At 37.5% G+C, this 25,009-nt stretch overlaps 1 protein-coding gene and 1 pseudogene across 2 annotated transcripts in view; both read left to right on the top strand.

The window, feature by feature from the left end:
* Nucleotides 1-25,009, top strand: part of LOC138849362 (uncharacterized) — a 128,312-nt gene that overhangs the window by 81,434 nt on the left and 21,869 nt on the right. The window lies entirely within an intron of this gene.
* Nucleotides 22,190-23,327, top strand: LOC149127107 (ubiquitin-conjugating enzyme E2 G1 pseudogene; annotated as a pseudogene). Its single transcript, XR_016232153.1, has one exon. The product of XR_016232153.1 is annotated as a ubiquitin-conjugating enzyme E2 G1 pseudogene (transcript).

The following is a 25,009-nucleotide window of genomic DNA, read 5'->3' as shown; positions in this document are numbered from 1 at the left end:
CGGTTTCTGCATTGTTGTTTTGCATTGTGGAGATATTCTTTGGTTTTTTTCTTCTTTTTTTTCTCACCATGATTGCTTTGCTCATTATGCTAAGACTCTAGATTAAGTGGACTGTCTACATTTGGTGAATCTCTAGAGGCTTGTGATGGGTGTGGCCAGAGATCTCTGTTCAGCTCTTCAGGGTTAAGGGTGTTTCAAAGGTGACACACCCAGGTTTGGCTTAGTAGATCTCATCTTTCTCTCTTTTTTTTATTCGTAAGGGAAGTAATTCCACTCAGCTGAGCTCTTCTGCTTGATGGCAATCAGTGCTCAAGCTCTAGCCCCAGTGGGTATACTATTCGTCTGCTCTGTCCCCAGGACCTCACAAAGTATCTGTGATGTCCTCAGTGTAAGCTCAGATTCCCCTACAATGTCTACCATCATGTAGCCAAAGCCACCTGAATTTGTGCTGTCTCCCACCGAGACCACTCTTGTCACCTCACTCCAGTTAGAATGGCTTACAAACAGAAATCTACCAACAAAATGCTGGCGACGATGTGGGGAAAAAAAGACACTAACCCACTGTTGGAGAGAATGCAAACTGGTATAGCAACTATGGAAGTCAGTTTGGAATATCCTCAGAAACCTGAATATAACCCTGCCATACAACCTAGCCATCCCACTCCCTGGAATTTACCCAAAGGAAATTAAATTGGCAAATAAGAGATATGTCTCTACTTCAATGTTTATTGCAGTTCAATTCACAATACCTAAGACCTGGAATCAACCTAAATTCCCATCAAAAGGAGACTGGATAAAGAAATTATGGGTTGGGTACTCTATAGAATACTATACAGCAGTTAAAAAAAATGAAATCCACTCATTTGCATCAAAATGGAGGAATCTGGAAGCTATTGGTTGAACCCTGTAATTAACACACAATTATTCCTAGGTGTTTAAATTTAATGGAAAAGTGATCCCCATTAAATATAAGAGTGGGAATCAGAGAGGGAGGAGATATACAGTTCGGCACATGTTCACTCAGACTTACCCCTAATGGTAGAGCTAGAAATATTCCACGGATTCTAATTCAATCCCAGCAAGGTGGCATGTACCAATGCCATCTCACTAGTCAAAGTGATCAGTTTCAGTTCTCAATTGATAATAATGATAGGGTTAAGCTTCAATTATTAAATCAACAACAGGAGTCACTGTGCACTTGCTCCCCATATAGGACCTCTGTCGTTAATGTGTTGTACTATGTGAATTAACAGCATAACTAATACTCAAATAGTACTTTATATTTTGTGTATCTGTATGGGTGCAAATCTTGAAAGTTTACTTAGTATATACAAAATTGATCTTCTGTATATAAAGATAATTGAAAATGAATCTTCATGGAGAATGGGATGTGAAAGGAAGTGGGAGATGGGATGGTTTTGGGTGTGAAGGATGTTATGGGGGGAAAGCCGCTATAATTCAAAAGTTGTACTTTGGAAATTTATATTTATTAAATACAAGTTGAAAAATAAAACTCAATTGCTTTTGTATACATAGACAATGCATGCCTGAGAAAGGAGATTTATGATCAGTCCCATTCATAATAGTTCCAAAAAATTAAATACCTTGGAATAAATTTAACCAAGAATGTCAAATATCTCAATGCAGTCATTTATAGGCACAATAACAGACTTGTAGAGAATGGGACAAAATAGAAACTCGAAAATATACTTACACATCTACAAGCAACTTATTTCTGACAAAGGAGTAAAAATCCATCACTGGAGCAGATGGTGCTGTGAAAACTGGATCCCCATGTAGAAATGTATGAAACTAGACCACTATCATACACCTTACACACAAAAAAATCATTCAAAATGTATCAAAGATATAAATCTATGACTCGATACCGTAAAATTACTAGAGAACATTGAGGAAACCACAAGACAGTGCACAGCAAAGAGTTCTTGGAAAAAACCACAGAAGCATAGGCAATCAATGTCAAAATTGACAAGTCAGATTACATCAAGCTGAGAAGCTTCTGCACTGCAAATGAAACACTTGGCAAAGTGAAGAGGCAACCAACAGAATGGGAGAAAATACTGTAAACTGTGCAACTGATAAAGGATTAACATCCAGAATCTATAAAGAGCTCATGATATTCAACACTAACAAAACAAACAATATAGTTAGAAATGGGCAAATTACTTGAATAGACATTTTTCATGACAGGAAATTCAAATGGCCAACAGACACTTGAAAAAAATACTCATCACTAGCCATCATGGGAAAGCAAATCAAAACCACAAGGAGCTTCCACCTCACTCTCTCATACAGAAATTGTCAAATAGAAATGCTGGTGAGGACATTCATAAAAAGGTACCCTAATCCACTCTTGGTGAGAATGTGCCCTGTTATGGCCACTGTGGAAAATATATGGAGATAACTCAGAAATCTGAACACAGACCTACCATATGTATGATCCAGCCATTGCACTCCTGGGAATTTACCGAAACCAACAGAAATCAGCATCTGGAAGAATTATCTGTATCCCCATGTTTATTGCAGCACAATTCATACTATATAATACCTGGAATCAGTCCAGATATCTATTAACTTTTGATTGGATAAAGAATTTTTATGCTATATGTACACTGTGGAGTACTTCTCAGCTGTAAAAAAAAATATGAAATCCTGTCTTTGCTGTAAGATCAATGCAACTGGAAAGCATTATATTTATTGATATAAGCCTTTCCCAAAAAGACAGGTACCATATATTTTCCCTGGTCCTAGGTAACTAATAGAGTATCTAAAATGTAACGTATTAGAGTAAAATTTACATTTTGAGATCTATGATTGTTTACAGCCCTTGTCTCTTCTGTTGGGAAGCAGTGGTTTTTTTCTTCATTACTATATGCTCAAATCTTTTCTTTACTGTAAGGTTAACTTTATGATCCTTAAGTGAACTAAAAATAGAGCTGTGTTAAAATTTTTTTTTATTTTTGCTTTCAAACTTTTATTTAATGAATATAAATTTCCAAAGTACAGCTTATGGATTACAATGGCTTCTCCCCCATAATGTCCCTCCCATCCGCAACCCTCCCCTTTCCCACTCCCTCTCCCCTTCCATTCACATCAAGATTCATTTTCGTTTCTCTTTATATATAGAAGATAAGTTTAGCATACATTAAGTAAAGATTTCAACAGTTTGCTCCCACACAGAAATATGAAGTGAAAAATACTGTTTGAGTACTAGTTATAGCATTAAATCTCAATGTATAGCACACTAAGGACAAAGATCCTACATGAGGAGTAAGTGCACAGTGACTCCTGTTGTTGACTTAACAAATTGACACTCTGTTTATGGCATCAGTAATCACCCTAGGCTCTTGTCATGAGCTGCCAAGGCTATGGAAGCCCCCTGAGTTCACTGACTCTGATCATATTTAGATAAGGCCATGGTCAAAGTGGAAGTTCTCTCCTCCCTTCAGAGAAAGGTACCTCCTTCTTTGATGACCCATTCTTTCCTCTGGGATCTCACTTGCAGAGATCTTTCATTTAGGTCTTTTTTTTTTTTCTCCCAGAGTGTCTTGCCTTTCCATGCCTGAAATACTCTCATGGGCTTTTCAGCCGGATCCGCATGCCTTAAGGGCTGATTCTGAGGCCAGAGTGCTGTTTAGGACATTTGCCATTCTATGGGTCTGCTGTGTATCTCACTTCCCATGTTGGATCATTCTCTCCGTTTTTGATTCTATCAGCTAGTATTTGCAGACACTATTCTTGTTTATGTGATCCCTTTGGTTCTTAGTCAGATCATTATGATCAATTGTGAACAGAAATTGATCACTGGGACTAGTGAGATGGCATTGGTACATGCCACCTTGATAGGATAGAATTGGAATCCCCTGGTATGTTTCTAACTCTACCATTTGAGGTAAGTCAGCTTGAGCATGTCCCAAATTGCACATCTCTTCCCTCTCTTAATCCCACTCTTATATTTAACAGCGATAACTTTTCAGTTAAGTTTCAGCACTTAAGAAGAATTGTGTATTGATTACAGTATTCAACCAAAAGTATTAAGTAGAACAAACAAAAAAAAATACTAAGAGGGATAACATATCAAGTTGCCAATCAACAGTCAGGGTGAGGGCTGATCAAGTCACTGTTTCTCATAGTGTCCATTTCATTTCAACAAGTTTCACCCTGGTGCTCAGTTAGTAGTCACCTATCAGGGAGAACATATGATATTTGTCCCTTTGGGACTGGCTTAATTCACTCAGCATAATGTTTTCCAGATTCCTCCATCTTGTTGCAAATGACCGGGTTTCATTGTTTTTGACTGCTGTATAGAATTCTATAGAGTACATGTCCCATAATTTCTTTATCCAGTCTACTGTTTTTTTTTTCTCTATCAAAATTTTTAATTTTATATTTCACTCACAATCAGAAAGCAGCAGCTTTATCTCCAGTACTCATATACAACTAGTATTCTGAATTATAACCCTTATCCAGTCTACTGTTGATGGGCATTTAGGTTGGTTCCAGGTCTTAGCTATTGTGAATTGAGCTGCAATAAACATTAATGTGCAGACAGCTTGTTTGTTTGCCAATTTAATTTCCTTTGGGTAAATTCCAAGGAGTGGGATGGCTGAGTTGAATGGTAGGGTTATCTTCAGGTTTCTAAGGAATCTCCAGACTGACTTCCATAGTGGCTTAAACAATTTGCATTCCCACCAATAGTGGGTTAGTGTCCCTTTTTCCCCACATCCTCGCCAGCATCTGTTGTTGGTAGATTTCTGCATGTGAGCCATTCTAACAGGGGTGAGGTGAAACCTCATTGTGCTTTTGATTTGCATTTCCCTGTTTGCTAGTGACCTTGAATATTTTTTCATGTGTCTGTTGGCCACTTGGATTTCCTCTTTTGAAAAATGTCTATTGAGGTCCTTGGCCCATCTCTTAAGTGGGTTGTTTGTTTTGATCTTGTGAAGTTTCTTGATTTCTTTGTAGATTCTGGTTATTAACACTTTATCTGTTGCATAGTTTGCAAATATTTTTTCCCATTCTGTCGGTTGTCTCTTCACTTTCCTGACTGTTTCTTTTGAAGTACAGAAACTTCTCAATTTGATGCAATCCCAAATGTTGATTTTGGCTTTGACTGCCTGTGCTTCTGGGGTGTTTTCCAAGAAGTCATTGCTGGTACCTATATCTTGCAGGGTTTTTCCAATGCTCTCTAATAATTTGATGGTGTCAGGTCATAGATTTAAGTCTTTAATCCATGTTGAGTGAATTTTTGTGTAAGGTGAAAGGTAGGGGTCTTGCTTCATGATTCTGCACGTGGAAATCCAATTTTCCCAGCACCATTTATTGAATAGACTGTCCTTGCTCCAGGGATTGGTTTTGGATCCTTGATCAAATATGAGTAGGCTGTAGATTAATGGATTGATTTCTGGTGTTTCAATTCTGTTCCATTGGCCTATCCATCTGTTTCTGTACCAGTACCATGCTGTTTTGATTATAAACTGCCCTGTAGTATGTCCTGAAATTTGGTATTGTGATGTCTCCGGCTTTGTTTTTGTTGTACAAGATTGCTTTAGCTATTCGAGGTCTCCTGTGTCTCCATAAGAATTTCAGCATCATTTTTTCCAGATCTGAGAAGAAGGTCTTCAGTGTCTTGATTGGTATTGCATTGAATCTATAAATTGCTTTTGGGAGAATGGACATTTTGATGATATTGATTCTTCCAATCCATGAGCATGGAAGATTTTTCCATTTCTTGGTATCCTCTTCTATTTCTTTCTTTAAGGTTTTGTAATTTTCATTGTAGAGATCTTTAACATCCTTGTTTAACTTTATTCCAAGGTGTTTTATTGTTTTTGTAGCTATTGTGAATAGGATTGATCTTAGAAGTTCTTCCTCAGCCATGGCATTGCCTGTGTATACGAAGGCTGTTGATTTTTGTGCATTGATTTTATACCCTGCTACCCTGCCAAAATCTTCTATGAGTTCCAATAATCTCTTAGTAGAGTTCTTTGGGTCCCCTAAATAAAGAATCCTATCATCTGCAAAGAGGGATAGTTTGAGTTCTTCCTTCCCAATTTGTATCCCTTTAATTTCTTTTTCTTGCCTAATAGCTCTGGCTAGAACTTCCAGAACTATATTGAATAGCAGTGGTGAGAGTGGACATCCCTGTCTGGTACCAGATCTCAGTGGAAATGCTTCCAACTTTTCCCCATTCAATAGGATGTTGGCTGTGGGTTTTTCATAGATTGCTTTGATTGTATTGAGGAATGTTCCTTCCAAACCCAGTTTGCTTAGAATTTTCATCATGAACGGGTGTTGTATTTTATCAAATGCTTTCTCGGCATCTATTGAGATAATCATATGGTTTTTCTTTTGCAGTGTGTTAATTTGGTGTATCACATTGATTGTTTTGCGCACATTAAACCATCCCTGCATACCAGGGATTAATTCCACTTGATCTGGGATTAAATTAAGAGGGGGGACTGGCGCCGTGGCTCAACAGGCTAATCCTCCACCTGCGGCCCTGGCACACGGGGTTCCAGTCCCGGTCGGAACGCCGGATTCTGTCCTGGTTGCTCCTCTTCCAGGCCAGTTCTCTGCTGTAGCCCAGGAGTGCAGTGGAGGATGGCCCAAGTGCCTGGGCTCTGCACCCGCATGAGAGAACAGGAGAAGCACCTGGCTCCTGCCTTCAGATCAGCGCGTGCGCCGGCCGCAGCACGCTGGCTGCAGCGGCCATTGGAGAGTGAACCAACAGTAAAGGAAGACCTTTATCTCTGTTTCTCTCTCTCACTGTCCACTCTGCCTGTCAAAAAACAAAACAAAAAAATATTAAGAGGGGGAATAGGAGATGGAGGAGGAAGAATGTATGGAGCATTGGTGTGAGTGAAGGTATGGCGAGAAGTATCACTATGTTCCTAAATCTTTATATATGAAATACATGGAACTTTTATAAATTAAATAAAATTTTTAGGAAATAATCTTTTCTTAAGGTCCATGTGTACTCAAGTCCTTTTCCACACAGTGCTCACAGACAGACTGGACTGGAAAGCACTGCATTCAGAAAAACACTAGTGTGATTCATGACACACACTGTGAACCTTGCAAAGGCACTAAGGTGATTGGAGAAGCACAGCTCACTCATTATCCCGTCCCTGATTGTGATCCTTACACCTTATTCTCGAAGTGTGGGTCAGCAAAGCACCTTGCTTATTAACAAAGACCCTTGTCCACCCCTGTTGTTTCTACTCCCCTTGAGCATAATTGTTCCGTAGCCTCTGTCACTCCTGAGACTTTCCTGTCCATATGAAGAAACATTTCTCAGGCCTACTCCAAGCCTGCTAGCCTTGCTCCAAGGCCATAAGTATACATATTAGTGCTTATAGGTTAGGCTGCGGCCTAAAATCTACCTCTGTTCTTAAATTAATTTAATTATCTTTTCATTTCTGAGCTTGAAGAATCGAAGACATTTAATTCTCTAATATTTAAAGGCAATAGTTTTTATCTTTAGAATTAGTAAAATAAATGTGCTTTATAGCCAACATTTTGAGGAATTTTTTTGATTTGTTTTGTGTTTAAATCTTCTCCCTAGAGAGAAAACTCCAGTATCTGTGATTCTCAAGCAAAGATCTGCTGTGAGATGCAGGACAGTGAGATTCAACAGAGGTTGACAACTCAAAGAACCACCATGAACACTTATCGTCAGGGAAGCATGTGGTTATTTGTGATGAAAATGGGAGCCACCAAAGGTTTCAGGCCTGCCTTTAATAGAAGCAGAATTTCTTCCTGACAGGGTACAAATTGCTGGGGAAATATTTGTCTAACCTGTTAAAGAGGTGGAGTTTCCTGCATCATCCAGGTTTATGTCTCTGACCTTACATGGAAGAATTACTGTGATGGGCTTCTCTGATTTTCTTAGTTAGGAACTTAGAGACCTGGAGTCTATTCTCCATGCATAAAAATGGCAAGAAGGAGAATTTCTTTCCTTTAGAAATTCACAGGTAAGTGGATGCTCTTCTAGACTGAGATGTTAATGATTTTGTCATTTTCCATGTCTTTCAGGAAAATGTGAATATAATAATATCAATTATAACAGTATTAGTAGTGTTGTTAACATGGCTTCAAGCTCACAGAATCATGCACTATAATGCTTGAATGACTTTCTTGAATGCTGGTCTGGGCTTTCTTCCTAAATTTGATTGACTCCCTTGAGCTTTGTAAAAGAATTACGTAAACTATCTATCAACTAACATTCTCCATCTTGTAATTCTTCCCATACTCACAATTCAAAAGCTAACCAAACATAATTGGAAATTACAAGCATCTAAAACAGATAATTATCTTCCCAGAATTAAGTTCCTTTGGGAAACTATTTTTACTCAAATAGTTCACTAGAATGGATTCTTTCCAAAGAAAATGTGATAGCATCTTAATCCAGATTTATTTGTTGCCTTTAACTTTAGCCTTGGTTGTGAACAGCAATAGCACCAAAGATTTAAGACATATTACACTCATGTCAGATTTACTTATAGTACAAAGGATCTACATTAAGTTCTAGAATGACATACATCCTTTTGCTTATGGTCCTATTCAGAGGTCAAAGAAAATCTTTCTACTGGACTAAATATAGGCAAGTATATTGACTGCAATGTTTCAAGCTTTGCTAAAGAAATAAGAAGTCAACAAGTATTATGTAATTTCTACTTCCTGCCAAGATAAAATAATAAAGACCAAATCTACCTTTTGACCTCAAACAATAACAATCCTATAAAATTTATATTTATGGGGAAAAAGGGACACTAACCCTCTGTTGGTGGGAATGCAAACTGGTTAAGCCACTATGGAAGTCAGTCTGGAGATTCCTCAGAAACCTGAATATAACCCTCCCATACAACCCAGCCATCCTACTCCTTGGAATTTACCCAAAGGAAATTAAATTGGCAAACAAACAAGCTGTCTGCACCTTAATGTTTATTGCAGCTCAATTCACAATAGCTAAGACCTGGAACCAACCCAAATGCCCATCAATAGTAGACCGGATAAAGAAATTCTGGGACATGTACTCTATAGAATACTATACAGCAGACAAAAACAATGAAACCCGGTCATTTGCAACAAGATGGAGGAATCTGGAAAACATTATGCTGAGTGAATTAAGCCAGTCCCAAAGGGACAAATATCATATGTTCTCCCTCATCAGCAACAACTAACTTAGCACCAAAGGGGAAACATGTTAAAGAGAAATGGACACTATGAGAAACAATGACTTGATCAGCTCTTGTCCTGAATGTTGATGTACAATTTAATATTTTATCACTTTTAGTATTTTTTTTGTTCTAGTACTATTGGTTGAACTCTGTAATTAACACACAATTATTCTTAGGTGTTTAAATTTTACTGAAAAGTGATCCCTGTTAAATATAAGAGTGGGAATAAGAGAGGGAGGAGATGTACAATCTGGGACATGCTCAATCGGACTTGCCCCAAATGGTGGAGTTAGAAAGGTGCCAGTGTATTCCAATACAATCCCATCAAAGTGGCATGTACCAATGCCATCTCACTAGTCCAAGTGATCAATTTCAATTCACAAATGATCACACTCATAGGTCTAAGAGTCAAAGGGATCACACAAACAAGACTAGTGTCTGCTAATACTAGCTGATAGAATAAAAAAGGGAGAGAACGATCCAACATGTGAAGCGGAATACACAGCAGACTCATAGAATGGCAGATGTCCTAAATAGCACTCTGGCCTCAGAATCAGCCCTTAAGGCATTTGAATCTGGCTGAAGAGCCCATGAGAGTATTTCAGGCATGGAAAGCCAAGACACTCTGGAAAAAAAAAAAAAAAAAAAAAAAAAAAAAACTAAATGAAAGATCTCTGCAACTGAGATCCCAGTAGAAAGAACAGGGCCATCAAAGAAGGAGGTGCCTTTCTCTGAATGGAGGAGAGAACTTCCACTTTGGCTATGACCCTGTCGGAATAAGATCGAAGTCGGCAAACTCAAAAGGCTTCCATATCCTTGGCAGCTCATGACTAGAGCCTAGGGAGATTACTGACTCCATAAACAAGAGTGTCAAATTGTTAAGTCAACAACAGGAGTCACTGTACTTACTTCTCATGTGGGATCTGTCCTTAATGTGTTGTCCAAAGTGAAGTAATGCTATAACTAGTACTCAAACAGTATTTTACACTCTGTTTCTGTGTGGGTGCAAACTGATGAAATCTTTACTTAATATATACTGAATTGATCTGTATATAAAGAGAATTGAAAATGAGTCTTGATGTGAATGGAATGGGAGAGGGAGTGGGAATGGGAGGGGTGCGAGTGGGAGGGAAGTTATGGTGGGGGGAGCCATTGTAATCCATAAACTGTACTTTGGAAATTTATATTTAGTAAATAAAAAGAAAAAAATTATATTTGAAAAATATATCTAAGACTTTCTTAAGACACTGGACATGATGAAAATAAGAACAGTGACCACAGATATGAGAAACAAAGGAGGAGAATTAATGGTTGCTCTAGCTATGAGCCAGTGTGCTGGCCACTGAGCAGTGAAGGGGACCCTAGAAGAGCTCGTGTACTCCATGGTCAGTGGACAGAGCTGAGAGTCCAAGGAACAAATGGCAGCTGAAGCTTGCAGTAAAGGACACCAAAGAAAAGAGAGGCATGGACAAAAAACTCAGGAGATCTTCAGAATGGCCTACTGGAACATTCAGAAGGGAACACGTAGTACATATGTATGAGAAAACTATATGAGGCCTGTTAAAGAACCATCTGAAAGGATTAAAATGAAGAAACAGTAACTGGCATCCTTTGCCCAGGCCATAGTACCTATCACCACAGACCAATCAGACAAATATCATTTACAGGCAACACTCGGAATGGTTTTGCCTAAGTAATTGGCAATAATTAGCCCTAATATAAGCCCTGCTCTGGTACCACTTAATGAATTAAAAACAGGACTCAAGAGAATCAAACTCTTTCCAACTGCTACTTGCCAGAACAAGGCTCAATTTTTATAGGAATGCAAAAAATGCCCAATTAAAATTACATTTCTTTAAAGCAGCAATAATAACCTAGAATCCACAATCCTACAACTACTAAATACTCTTCTATGTAATAACAAATACCCAGCAAAGAATCATTATACAAGGAAATGGGTACCAAGATTTTCCCAGTTCTCGCGAAGCTTGGTCATCCTGGAGAGAACAGAAAGGTACCAGGTCTTTTCAGTGAAGTCTGTACCGTGTATGTACACTAGGACTGCACATTCAAAAGTGAAAGATGCTTTGGCAAGGGCTCTTCTCTCAAAGAACAGTTAGGCCCTCATATTACCTCAAAGTAGAATTTACTGAAAACACAGTCACGGATTAGAAATGAAGCAAACAAAAACCCACAAGGAAGTTAGGAAGCCACTGTGGGCCTCACGGTCTCTCACACATATATTGTTTGTGTGTATACCCCCCTTCTCTGTGGGCTACCTACCTTGAGACTTCAGCTGCATGGCACAAGAGCCACAGCCGTTCATTACAACTCATGTCCTGGCTAGAGCTAGAGGCCCAGTCTCCCTGTTTTCTACATTTCCCAAAGAGAAGTCTATCAGACGCCACTCAATTTACTGAGGTGGATCATGCCATGCATAGCATTGCTAGGTGTCTCACCTCTTTGTCCAATCAACTGTTTCTGGAGACAGAACAGAGCTACGCACCCCTTAGTGCTGTTTCCGGGGCATATTTACTTAGAACAGGGTGTGCAGAGGCAGGACTCTTCACACAAGACAATTTGGAAATTTAGCAGATGTTAGCCAAGTAGGTAGGAGACATGAAGAACATCCTAGCCAGAGAACACCATGCAAACGTAATTGCTAAATATCTAATTCCTAGAACAACTTTCTTCTTGTTGACTGTCTCTATTGGTAAAAATAAGTTTATATATAAAAGTTTATGTATATATTTATATATAAAATATATATTTATGTATGTTTATGTATTATGTACATAATATATTATGTATTTATATATAAAATAAGTGTGTATATATATATATATATAATGGCACTTCAAAAAGCTTAGGGCAAAATTGAATTAAAACCCAAGCTTACTTTTTCATAATACCCACTTTCATGAAGTTTTTGTAGAACCCTCATATACAGGTCAGTTTCATTACCCTGTCACTCTATGGGGCCACTTTTTGCATGCTTTTCTTACAGAAATTGTCCTACTAGAGATTTCCTGGCTTAGTAAATGCCTTCACGGAAGGAAAATACCCAGAGCAAGTTGTGTTGTTGTGCACCCTGGCAGGTTAGACCCCATCTGCAGAATGTGCCTCACCCGAGAAGTACCTTAGAGAGCTGTTGGCAAAGAAATGATAGATTGAGAAGAAATAATTAGCAGCAAGAAGTGTAACCAAATCACATTTTGAAGAAAGACTGGAGAAAATGGAGATGATTTCTTGAAAACAGAAAATAACTGACAGGAGGTTGCTTCATATCTAATTTAGAATGTCTAAACAGACTTTCACATAGAAAAGGGTTACATTAGATCTGGTGTCAAAATTAACCCAAAGGAATGGAGATAGTTGATAGAGCTTATATCTCAATATAAGGAAAATATTCTACCTATTAATTACATAAATATAGTTATTAAAATGAAACTGAGATGTGTGTGTGTGTGTGTGTGTGTGTGCGCAACCCATAGCATGACTTTCAATCAGAATCAAAAGCTAGTTTATGGCTATAACATAGTACGGCACCTGAAGGAAAAAAAAAAAAGTAACACAGAATCCTGTAATTTTGTTTTGCCACAGAGGTAAGGCAAAGCCTTATTTCTTGGTTCAAAAGATACTTGTTACTGAAATCAGAGAATCAGTGTGAGTTCTCATTATGATAAAATAGAAAATTTGCATGTGGAGCCATCATTGTGGTACAGTGTGTTATGACACCAGCGTCTCACATTAGAGCATGAGTTTGGGTCCCAGCTCTTCCGCTTCTGATCTAACTTCCTGTTAATATGTCTGGGAAGGCAAGGGAAGATGGACATTGCTGCTTTTGCCCTTTCCACCCATGTTAGAGACACAGATGGAGTTTCTAGCTCCTGGCTTTGGCTTGGCCCATATCTGGATGTTGTGGGCATTTGGAAAGCGAACCAGCAGAAAAAAAGATACTTCTGTGTCTCTCTGCTTTTCAAATAAATAATCATTTAAATAAATAATCATTTAAAAAATTTCACATAATTTTTAAAAGCAGTCAATGCTTTGATTATCCTTTTGTTCATTAAAAAGCAGCCCAAGCTTTTATTAGTAAGGAAACTTAGTGATACAGAGAGGTCAAGAGAGACTCATGATTAAACAGCTTTGTTCTATTATGTGCAGTGTGGCCCACAAGGCACAAAGGAGAATTTAAATGATTCTAGTTCTTACACAAAGTAGTTTTTTTTCTTCCTGATAAGACTGACCCAGAGTGCTGATAATGATATAGTATGCTTTGTTGGTATTCTATCCAGGCAATTGAAAAAAAATAAGTTAAACAAGCAGGGGAAAGAGGACACAAAGCTTGGAGGATGGAAATGTCTTCTGTGTATTGGTTTCTCTATGCTTTGCTACAAACGTCTCAGACAATGCTGACCTCCACCACTTGGGAATCTGGGGAAGATGCTGTACTTTTCCTCCCCTGTTACACTGAGACTTTGACACTAGAGAGCAGCATGCCAGCTTCATCACTCACTGTGAGAGCCACTTGCTTAGGCCACTGAGTCTTAGTTTCTTCATTTGGTAAAACAGAGATAACAGTGGAAGTTTCATTGCATAATTAAAAGAAATATTTTCTTATATATAAAACCCTTAAAATTATTTTCTCCCTTTTACATCCCAAACACATACATCCAAACATTTATCTACCATATCTAAAACACCCAACCAAAGATGAGACAGCAGAAGCTAGTCTGTTTTTGATTGCTGGCTCTGCTCCTAGTTCCAGCTTATGGCTTATGAGTACCCTGAAAGGTAGTAGTGATGGCTTAAGTACTTGAGTACCTGCCACTCACATGGGAGACCTTGACTGAGTTCTTAGCTCCTGGATTCAGCCCAGCCCAGTCATGACTGTTGTGGGTATTTGGAGAGCAAATATATGTGTATAAAATATGTGTATAAACATACATTTATATACTATAATATATATATAAAATAGGATACCCCATTAAATTGGATAGTTTTTAAAGTGATATTTGATAAAGTGGATTTAAACAAATTGTTTCTGAGTCATACCAATTATTTTTTTTTATTGACAGGCAGAGTGTACAGTGAGAGAGAGAGACAGAGAGAAAGGTCCTCCTTTTGCTGTTGGTTCACCCTCCAACGGCCGCCGCGGCCAGCGCGCTGCGGCCAGCGCACCACGGCCAGCGTACCGCACTGATCCGAAGGCAGGAGCCAGGTGCCTCTCCTGGTCTCCCATGGGGTGCAGGGCCCAAGCACTGGAGACATCCTCCACTGCACTCCCAGGCCACAGCAGAGAGCTGGCCTGGAAGAGGGGCAACCGGGACAGAATCCAGCGTCCCAACCGGGACTAGAACCCGGTGTGCCGTCGCCGCTAGGTGGAGGATTAGCCTGTTAAGCCGCGGTGCCAGCCATATACCGATTCTTTTACCTCTAAAAGCATCCAACTATTCCCAGATCCAACTCTCCCTGTAGCAACTGTTCAGTATCTCACTGAACTGAGAATACAGTTTCAGTCCCTATTCCTAGAATTCTCTGTGATAGACAAAATCTTTTTCTATTGCCTGCTTTTGTTTCTTAAACCAGATTTGGCAGGCAGTTTCAAGTATCTGACAAACAAGTGTTTTTCCATTGATAAGAAAAATTTCTGGAGACAAGTTGTTCAATCTTCATGCCAAAATTCTGAAAATGCATCGCTCATTTCCCTCAGGCTCTACACAGGTGCTAATAATGCACACCGCGCTGTAAACCGGTGGTAGCAGCTCTCAAACAAGTATCTCTTTATCTAATCTTTTTTCCTCACACTGTGAGATGCAGAGGCAGGGAGTTCTTAGTGAGCGACTTTAGCTTTGTCAATAGTCAGCAGACAGGGCCCCACCAGCACTTGCTACTAGATTGTAAATCTGTTTCACTTTCCAATCATAAGGAAACCGAATAGCCCTCCTAGAAGTACTTGCCATTGTCTGAGTTATTCAAAATCATTACAGGCACACACACACACACACACATGCACATTTTCACTGAGGGAAAGCCTGAGGAAATCTATTTATGAACATAAATGTGACCCATTCTACAGTTTGTTGTGGAATAAAATAATGTATTTCATGACCTGCATGGCAGAAGACAAAGTATCAATCTGCAGGATTAGGTAAAAGAAACCTTAAATGTGTTAGAGTAGAGGGGAAAATATATTTTTCAAATAAAGATAACAAAGTTCCCTCAAAACGCCTAAATAATAAAACGAGTACAAGCACCAGAGAAACTTGGAATCATAGTATTTCCAACTGAAGACTTTGCCTGCTAAAATGGTTGAATCTTCTAGACACTATTGAGAATAATTTCCAGGGAAATTTACATTTCAATTCAGAATTATAGACAAATATGTACAAATTACTTATACAAGAAACATTTTATAGTTTTGAGGAATACCTTGAATAATACTTAAATAACACTAATATGTTAAATTCATTTATATTGGGGCCCTCACTGAGGTGTAGAAGATTAAGTATCCTCCTACAGTGCTGGCATCCCATATAGATGCTTGTTTTAAGTCAAGTCCCAGCTGCACCACTTCCAATCCAGCTCTATGCTAATGTGCCTGGGAAAGCAGCTGAAGATGACCCCAAGTCCTACGGCCCCTGAACCCATATAGGATACACTAGGAGAATCTCCTGGCTCCTAATTCCTGGCTTCAGCTGGACCCAGCTGCAGCCATTGTAGCTATTTGGTGAATGAATCAGCTGATCTCTCTCTCTCTCTGTCTCTGTCTCTCTCTCCCTTAAAATTTTATTTAGTTCTGTTAGTTTCACTCATTTTCATATGCACAGATTTAGGAACATGATGATACTTTCCATCCTACCCTCCCACCCAACCAAGCTCTAACTCTTCTTCCTTCTCCCTCTCCTATTCCACTCTTAATTATTTTTACAAAGATCTACTTTCAGTTTACTTTTCAGTTTACTTAACACCATAAGGTTGAGCATATACTAAAAGAATTCAACAAATAGTATGAAGAAAAAAATGTTCCTCCACAGAAGAGACAAGGGCTGTAAACAAACATCAAATCTCAAAATGTCTATTTAACTCCATGTTGGGTACTCTATTGGTTACCTAGGACCAGGGAAAATACATGGTAACTGTTTTGTTTTGTGTTTTTGAACTGACTTTTTTCATTAAGTATAATGGTTTCCAGTTGCATCCATTTTGTTATGAAAGACAGGATTTCTTTTCTTTTCTTTTCTTTTCTTTTCTTTTCTTTTCTTTTCTTTTCTTTTCTTTTCTTTTCTTTTCTTTTCTTTCTTTCTTTCTTTCTTTCTTTCTTTCTTTCTTTCTTTCTTTCTTTCTTTCTTTCTTTCTTTCTTTCTTTCTTTCTTTCTTTCTTTCTTTCTTTCTTTCACAGCTGAGTACTCATCCATGGTATATACACACACACATATATATATATATATATACATACCATAATTTTGTTATCCAGTCAACAGTTGATGGAGACATTGTCATCTTTATTTTCAGAAATATTTTTGATTTCTTCTATGATCCACTGTTCATTCAGGAGCATGTTGTTCAGTATCTATGTGTTTCCAAATGATCTAGAGATTCTTGAGTTGTTGATTTTTAGCTTCATTCCATTGTGCTCAGAGAAGATGCATGGTATGATTTAAATCTTTTTGAATTTGCTGAGACTTGCTTTATGGCCTAGCAAGTAATCCTTTGAAAAAATTACAGGTATTTGGTAGAGCACTGAGTGTATTATGTGTGTGTTTTAGGGCAGGGAAAGGGTGGATACTGTTGGCCATCACTAGCAACCAAGGTTGTATAAAGAACTGTCTAAATAATTTATAAAACAATGGTTGGAGGACAGCTCACTAAATGTGCAGAAAGCCTTTGGATACATTATTTTAAAAATGTGTTACAGTAATATTTGTAACCAAACTTACCACTTGAGCCATTTTGATTGTGTAATTCTGTGGCATCAGGCTCCTTCACAATGTGATGTAATGATCCTCACTATCTATTTGCAAAAACCTTTTTATCATCCCAAATGGAAACTGTATGCTATAAACACAACTCCCTATTTCCTCCTTCAATGCTCTGAACTTCTGTTTTGCTTTCTCTCTCTGAATTTAGAATCCTGTAATATTTTTACAGTTCACCCATGAAACAGCATGTATCAGAATTTCATTTCTTTTTCTGGATGAATAATATCATTGTTATGTCACATTTTGTTTACCCATCTATTGATGGACATTTAGGTTAATATACACTTTCTGCTATTGTAATACTGCACTGAGCATGTAAGAGAGGAATTGCTGAATCATATGATAATTCTATATTTCATTTTTTGAGGATCCCCAAATTGTTTTCTACAGTGGCAGCACCATTTTTATGTTCAAACTGATCATACAAACCAGGGTGCCAGTTTCTTTCACGTCCTCTGCAATGTACGTTATTTTCTGTTCTTTCTTTTTCAATAGCTCTCCTAATGGGCATATCTGCTCAGTGTGGCTTTCAATTGTATTTCCCTAATGGTTGTGATGCTGGGAATCTTCTTATATACTTTGTTGGCTATTCATGTGTCTTCTGGGAGTAATGGTATATTCAAGTTCCTTGCCCATTTTTTGTTGGAGTGCTTTGTTGTTGACTTGTAAGAGTTATATTGTTATATTCTTTTTTTAATCATTATCATGTATGATTTTAAATATTTTCTCCTATTCCTTGAGTTTTCTTTGCACTCTAAGAATTTTTTAAAAATTAATTTCCTTTGATGTACAAAAAATTTATTTTAATGATGTACAACGTATCTATTTTGTGGTTGTTGGCAGCTGTGCTTATGGTCTCCTGTCCCAAGAAGTCATTGCCAAATCCATTGTCATAAAGATTTTCCTGTTTTCTTGTGAAAAAAAAAAAGCATATGGTCTATAATAGAGAAAGTTCTATGCACTGGTTAGAAAATGTGTATTCTGCAACTGTGTGATGAAAAGTTCTGTAGATATGAGTTAGGTCCATTTGATCCATAATGTCAATTAGTGCTGTTGTTTCTTTGTTGATTTTCTGTCTAGTTAATCTGTCCATTGATCAAAGAGGGGTGTTGAAATCTCTTGTTACTGTTGGAGTCTATGTATCCTTTTAGATCCATTAACATTTCTTTAAATAGATAAGTTCCCTGTAATTGGGTGCATATGCATTTATCATAGCCACATCTTCCTGTTGAATTGATCCCTTAATCTTTACATAGTGTCCTTCTTCTCCTCTTTTAACAGTTTTTGTGTTAAAGTCTATTTTGTCTGCTATTAGGATGGCTACACCTGCCTTCTTTTGCTTTCCATTAGCTTGGAATATCTTTTTCCATCCTTTCACATTTATTGTTCACGTTGTCTTTGTTGGTGAGGTGTGTTTCTCTTAGGAAGCAAGTAGATAGGTTTTTATTCTTAATCTGTTCATCCAGTCTGTATCTTTTACCTTTAGACATAAATGAGAGCTTTGTGGGGCACAGAATTTTGGAATGACATTTTTTTTTCCTCTTAAGACTTGGAGTATATCTCACTATTCTCTCCTATCCTGTAGAGTTTCTGATGAGAATTCAGCTGTGAATCTAATTGGAGTTACTCTGAATGGAATCTGGTATTTCTCTTGTGCACATTTTAGAATTTTTTTAATTTTTTACTGTTGAAAGTTTGACTGCAATGTGTTGTGATGAAGATTTTTTCTGGTCATGTCTATTAGGAGTTCTATGTGCTTTCTGTACTTATATGTCTCTTTATTTGTCTTCCAAATAACTAAAAAATTTTAGAATTCATTTATATTTTTCATAGGTTATGGAGGGGTCTATTTTAAGAAATAAACTGAAAGACTTTGGGCAATATGGCAGACTAGGATGGTGAAATAAAACTACATTCCATGGGCCTGCACCTTGGCTCACTTGGCTAATCCTCCACCTGCAGCGCCGGCATCCCCGGTTCCTGTCCCGGTTGGAGTACCGGGTACTAGTCCTGGTTGCTCCTCTTCCAGTCCAGCTCTCTGCTGTGGCCCGTGAGGGCTGTGGAGGATGGCCCAAGTGCTTGGGTCCCTGCACCCACATGGGAGACAGGGAGGAAGTACCCAGCTCCTGGCTTGGGATCAGTGCAGCATGCCAGCCGTAGCAGCCATTAGGGGAGTGAACCAATGGAAGGTCTGTCTGTCTCTTTCTCTCACTGTCTATAACTCTCTCTCTCTCTTTCTCTCTCACTCTGCCTGGAAAAAAAAAACACTACATTTCATCACTAAACACAAAAATAATGAATAAAGTGATTTTTTTTAAAGAGAGAGACCAAAGCTCAAATTACAGGAAAACCCCAAGCTGTCAGAAATGAAGAAAGTAAAGACAAAGTTCAATCTTGTCTAAGGCTGTGGTGACCACAGGGAATTTCATTGTCTTTCTATTCTGAGGGTTCGGGAGCTAAGCTTCCAGTGTCCACACAGTGATATCAACTGCATCTCAGGACATGGGCTGTGTAGAGGCTGTTACAGAAAGTCCTCCAGTCCTCCAAGAGGAAACTAAGAAACTTTCCCTCACTGGCCCTTCCCTTAGAGCTCTGGGAAAGGATTAAGGATGGGTCTGAAACCTGAACTTAGAGAATGACACAATCTGGGACTACTGAAACCTCTAGGGCCTAGAATAAAACTTTCTCTATTCATCAGTGGTTTGACAATTGTTTCCCTTGGATTTGGAAAGGGGTGTGAATTAAAGTCCTCTAGGTTGCAAACTGCAGGATACCAAACATTATGAAAGAGAATCAGCAGACACAACTGACAGGAAATCAGCACAATCAGTCACTGAGAATAAAAACTAATATGAAAGGACCAAAAATTAAATTTGTAGAAAACAATAAATAAATAATCAAACATAATAACAGAAAAAGGCAATCTAACAAGTCAATAGATAGCTTTAAAAATAATCAGACACACTAGATGGAAATGAAAAACTAGAAATCAAATTCAAGATCAGGGAGGAGTTCTGGATTGTGGTGATATCATAAATTGTCTTTTCATTTTAAACTTTGTGTTTTGAAGTAATTTCATACTTAGGGAAAGTTTGTAAAAATAATACAGAAAATTTTCATATATCACTACCTAGTTCCCACTAACATATTGCATAGCCACAGTATAAAGTAAGAAATTAACATCAGTAGAATACTATCAACATTTGTGTAGATTTTAATAAAATTTGATTAGCTTTTTAAGTAATGCCTTTTCTCTGTTTCAGGACTCAATACCACTTTGAATTTAATTTCCAGATTTTCTTAGGTCTGCCCTAATCTGTGATAGGTCTGCAGTCCTTCCTTATTTTTCACAAAATTGACACTGCTGAAGAATAATGGCCAATATTTTATAGAATATTCCTCAATTTGGATTGTTTAATATTAGCTCATAACTAGGAAAAATATCATAGAAGGAACATCCTTTCTCACAACAAGGAGCATATAATAGCAATGCATCTCATGATTGCTAATGTTATTTCTTGGTCAAATTGCTGGTTATCCATTTATCTATTACAAAGATAGTATTTGTCCCTCTCTAACTAGTAAATATCTTGTGGAAATCCCTTCAAACTATGTCATTCTTCTATTTTTCCTCAAAGTTTTTATACACTAATTATAGCATTAATAGAGGATGGTTCCTGCCATAATTATTGCTTTCCTATTCTAATCACAATTAGTATTTTTTATAAAATTATTCATTTATATGAAAACAGAGATACAGAAAGACAAACACAAAAAGATAGAGAGCTTCCATAACTGGTTTGCCTCCCAAGTGCCTGCAAAAACCAGGCCTGGGCCAGGCTGAATCCAGAAGCCCAGAACCCAATTCAGATCTCCCATATGGGTGGCAGGGACCCAACTGCTTGAGCCATCAGCTGATTCCTCCTAAGGCACACATTAACAGAAAACTGGAATTGGAAGCAGACAGTCCACACACAATAATATGAGTGGTTTTCAAAAAGTTAACAGAAAATGCACATTATCATTGGCTTCCCATGAATTTATTGAAGTACGCTTGTATAATAAAATTAGGTAACAATGTATCCCCCAAACAAAAAAGTAGAATGATCGAAAAACCATCAATATCTACAAGACTCACGTGGAATAACCATCTGCACAGGAACAAACTGAAGGAAGGGACCACATCTGTGGTGGACCAGCAAACAGATTACACAAAATTACTAATAGGTAGTCATGAGGAAATTTGGTAGAATAGCCTGAAAATAGGTCAAGTATGTAACAAAGCAATTCCTAAAGGAGGAAGTAAAAATAATAGCGCTTAGAAGGTTATTCAGCTGATAATATACCAATACTTAAATTGCTTTTCCAGGTGTCTTTAAATCACAGTAATTTGTGTCCATTGAGGTAATTTAAGCACCAAAAGAAATGAAAACAAAATTATGCTGTTTTCAAAACTCATTTTGTCAGGGTAGTTCTGCTATTGTTGTTCCACAACTATTGCATGTGAATCAAAAGATAAAGGAAATGAGTAACTGTTTCAAAATCTGAGATTTTTTCAAAAGAATAGAGGAAGAACAGACATAAGATCCCTGAGTTTATGTAAAATCCATGAATAGTCCTGGGTTTGAATGTAAATTAGTATTATAAATTTATAATTTATCATATATTTTTGTTGAAAATGCATAATTTCTAGCTGTGCTCATAGAAAAAAAATCTAGAATTAAATCAATAATCATAGATACACCTAGAATCCAAATTGTGATTTCTATAATAAAGGAGAGATTCTTGTAGAATTAGTAAATTCTAGAAATGAGAAAGAAACAAAAAGATAAACCTGGAAACTCTTGTCATACTATAAATTGAAAAAGTTAAAAAAATACATATTCATGTGCAGAGGGACAGGTGAAAAAATAGAGAATTCAATCATGAACTAATTTTACTAACTTCCTATTGGGCGAAGATGGGACAATTCAGGTATAAGTAAAACTAACCTTTAAAACCATGACAATAGGGGGGTGGCGAGGGTGGGGTGGGGGGAGGCTGGAGCCGCTGGGCCCCGCGCGGTCGCTGTCGCTGGCTCGGGTGTCGGAGCCTCGGCGGGCAGCCGGCGGCGGGAGTGGGCGAGCGGAACTGGCCTCCGGCCGGATAGAACTCAACAAAAATCCAGTGGAAGGCTTTTCAGCAGGTTTAATAGATGACAATGATCTCTACCGATGGGAAGTCCTTATTATTGGTCCTCCAGATACACTATATGAAGGTGGTGTTTTTAAGGCTCACCTCACTTTTCCAAAGGATTATCCCCTCAGGCCTCCTAAAATGAAATTCATTACAGAAATCTGGCACCCAAATGTTGATAAAAATGGTGATGTTTGCATTTCTATTCTTCATGAGCCTGGGGAAGATAAATATGGTTATGAAAAGCCAGAGGAACGTTGGCTGCCTATCCATACTGTGGAAACCATCATAAGTGTCATTTCTATGCTGGCAGACCCTAATGGAGACTCACCAGCTAATGTTGATGCCGCGAAAGAATGGAGGGAAGACGGAAATGGAGAATTTAAAAGGAAAGTTGCCCGCTGTGTAAGAAAAAAGCCAAGAGACTGCTTTCGAGTGACATTTATTCAACAGCTAGTAACTTCATTTACTTCAGGGGTCTCCAATTGAGAAACATGGCACTGTTTTTCCTGCACTCTACCCACCTATTGCTGGACTTCTGTTGTAACAAGTTGGCAAACACTGGCTGGAACTGGGCACAATAAAACATGCCAGTTATCAGTGCTGACAAGAGCCTGACAAGTGCCAACTTACAGATGATTACGCATTTTGAATTCTAATGAACTGTTTTAACCTTCAGGAAGAATTGTAAAGATCTGTACATAGCACAACATGATCCGGATAATATATATGCTGTTCATGTACATCCACAAATACACCTTGTACCAAATAATGCTTTCTTGTAGAATAAGAATCGTGTAAATTCTAAAAGATTTTAGCAGGTTTTCTTTCCCTATTCATTGTTTCTTATCAGTTTTAAAAGACTCCTCAAAGCATGTCAGATGAAAAGCAATTAGGATTAAAAGTTTCCATTTAATTTCCTTTAAACCATTGAGGCTTCATTAAATTCTTTTCACTTACTAAACTTTTGTATATTTTTGTTTTGGCACACTCCCCTTTGCTTTCATCTCATCTGTCTCAATCATTTAGTTCTAATACTGAAATACTTAATAAGCAATTACTTGATTTCTAATGATGACTTCAAGGAGTGGTCATCTCCAGGGGCTTTGTCCTTTTTGTATTCTGGTTACACCCATCTCTTGGATTGGATGTAGCAATAATCTCTTCTGGCTGTTGAGAGCTCTTGAACCCAGTCATTACCCCCAGAAAACTTAAAGAAAGAAAAAAAAGAAGAAAGGAAAAAAAAAAAAAAAGCTGGTTCTGAATCCAATATCCTGCAGTTTACCCCAAAGAGCGCAAGATTTCAATTTGGTTTTATTTGCCCTTCAGTTGCCTAATGTTAAGGTTGGATAAATAAAGCATGCACATCTTCCAGCTTTCTACTTCACTTCTGGGTCTGCCACCCTCCTCCTGTTCTCTGCCCTTCACATTTCTTTGCCTATATTCTTCCATTCTGCAGATTGCCCTCACCTATTGTACAAAGAAATTGCGGTGTATATTTTCATGTAATTTGATTTTGGAATTCTGTCACCTTCTGTAGTGAGTTCTTCCAAAATATAATTTTTTCCAATAAAAAAAAAAAAACCATGACAATAAACAGTAAAACAAAGACCTCATTTTTTTAACTTTGGAGGATGATCAGGAACAAACTGTTCATTTAGAGAAATGATAATAAAGGAAAATCAGGCATTTTAACTACTTTGCCTTGGCCAACTATCTCTCAAGGCAAATAAATAGTTGAAGAAGTAGTTTGACTTCATTGAAACACTCTGATTTAAAAAAAATGATATGTTGGAACTAGTAAATTGGAATATTTGGAACCGCTTTTGAATTAATGTAGCTATCTATGATCATCAATGGCTGATAAAATCATAAACATCAGAGATAATCAGGCATTATCAATAGCTGATGAGAGTTTATGTTACCAACTATGAAGGAGAGTCTCACCTCTAAAAATGGAAATGTCATTTGACAGTTCTAAATCTAATTTCAATTTACATGACATACAGGGGAGAAATAAGTCTATTAAAGGACACAATAGAGATAAAATCACAAAAGCAAGAATTTTTGAATCTCTACAGAACAAAGGAATGACCGGATTTCATCAATAATGATTGCAGGGAAACAAGAACTAGAGAGAGAGAGAGAATATTTATAAATTGAGATCAATTAATTTTATTTATTGAGTTTATTTGCATCTCAATTCCAAAAATAAACAAAAACAACAAATAAACATCTTAAGTACTGGGAAACATATAAACACTGATCATAATACCTGAAGATAATCAAAGATTTTGTATATATCATGTTCATGAAGAGCCTGTATTTATACTAAAATGGCTATTGATTATATGTGTGTAAACCTCTGTAGTTCTTTAAGTGATAAAGTTACATTTGACAATCCTTTAAAAAAGTGGATGCATTAAACAGTTAATTAAATTGTTGAAGAGATCCAAACTAGAAGAATACTCTGATAAAATAATTTCAGGATGCCCCAAGGAAACAGTGGAAAATAAAATTGCTATGAAATTTTCAAAACAGAATAAGAAATCCAATATAGGTCTAATAGGAATTCCAGAGGAAAATAATAAGAAATTGTATATGAATAAATAATGATGAATATATCAATATCTACAAAAAATTGAG

The sequence above is a fragment of the Oryctolagus cuniculus genome, chromosome 4 (genome assembly GCF_051225735.1).
Source record: "Oryctolagus cuniculus isolate XC-2025 breed Fujian yellow rabbit chromosome 4, ASM5122573v1, whole genome shotgun sequence".
Classification (NCBI taxonomy): Eukaryota; Metazoa; Chordata; class Mammalia; order Lagomorpha; family Leporidae; genus Oryctolagus; species Oryctolagus cuniculus.
The sequence above is the reverse complement of the archived record's forward strand: the minus strand, read 5'-3'. Positions and strand labels throughout refer to the sequence as shown.